This window comes from Condylura cristata, unplaced genomic scaffold (genome assembly GCF_000260355.1).
Source record: "Condylura cristata isolate star-nosed mole 26May11 unplaced genomic scaffold, ConCri1.0 scaffold00032, whole genome shotgun sequence".
NCBI classification, from domain to species: domain Eukaryota; kingdom Metazoa; phylum Chordata; class Mammalia; order Eulipotyphla; family Talpidae; genus Condylura; species Condylura cristata.
In genome coordinates, this window is record NW_004567133.1 from 476,323 (window position 1) to 477,818 (window position 1,496).

Genomic DNA, 1,496 nt, shown 5'->3' on the forward strand with positions numbered 1-1,496 from the left:
TGTCTCTGGTGAATTCTCTCACCCTCCGCATCTCTGGCCTGTACCCCAGTTCTGTATGAATAAATAAATCTTTAAAAAAAAAAAGAAAAAGAAAGTAATAAGTGAAAAGGGTGAAAAGGACTAAAGACCGTTTTTTTTTTTTTTTTCCTGAAAACTGACTGACTGCTGAGAAAATGAACGCCCAGGCACAGGCATGTGTAATGCTTTCCAGCGATGACGTGGGCTGTCTTCGTGGTGTTCCTACACCACGTTGGCGCTCTCTGTCCCCCACACCCAGGCCCATGACTTCTGTGCGATGTCATGGAGATGCATCTAGTTGTTCTTTTATGAACTATTGGGCTTTTGCAGTGTACCTGACTCCTGGGGGAAAAGCACGTAAATGATTTTATATGTACATCCAGTTAAGATCCTCAGTCACAGCTGATTGTTTACATCTTAGTGTATGTTCATGTTTCTGTGCCTTCCCTTGTGCTCTATATTGTTCTACCTCCGATGGCATTACCAAAATTAATTTGTAAATAAGTTTTAATTAATTTATAGAAACATACAAATTACTTCTAACACTCAGGAAAAAATACTAGCAACTAACAAATATTTTTCAAGTTTATGTGATCTGGGATTATTTTTGGTTAATGAAAGCTAAGTTATTATTTTGGCGTACTAACCTATAGAGGTATGTCACTATAGTCACCAAATGTAAAGTATGATATATATTTTTTTAATGTTTAAATTTTTCTGGTGTCTTTTTGTGATTTTTTTTAAACAGTGGCTTAGTCTTGATTTATTCCAACATTTACTTGTATATTAGAATGAACAGCTGGTTATTTAATAACTTCTGCTACAATTCATCAGCTTCTTGGTTGTAACTTTAACTGTTATTTGGCATGTAATGCTGTGGATATTTAGTTCTTAATTTTAATATAACATACAAACCTATTGCACAGTGCTTCCCTATTTATGAAACAGAAAGTTGTTCTTAGGATACTAAAATATGATATTTTTATTCTACCTTGGTTATTAATAAAAATAAGTTCATTTAACAAGAAAAAATAGCTTTAAAAATTAACTGACTTTCATTGGACCATTGAACATCCTTGGCCTATAATTTCCATTTTTGAAAACCTTGTAAGTTGCCGCGCCAGCACGACAGCAGAGATGGTCTGAGCGAAGGACTTCAGGATTAAAACACACACTTCTTGGTCAGCAAGCAAAGGCACACTTTATTCTTCTCTCCTTCCCTATTTATCCCCTTCAGCATAGAGCCTGGAGCTGGGGGTAGGCGGAAGCTCTCAGCAAGTGCATCAATAACATGCAACAATAACATGGGGGTCAAAGAACACAAGGTAGCAAACACAAGGCAGGAACACTTCCTGCCTCCTGTTTTTCTGTTCCAGCACCCATGGCTCATTCTTTGTTTCCACACAACAGTGTGCATATGATTCTGTGGGGGAGGTGGGGAGGTCTGTCCAGGCAAAGGACCCAACAGTAAGTGTTGT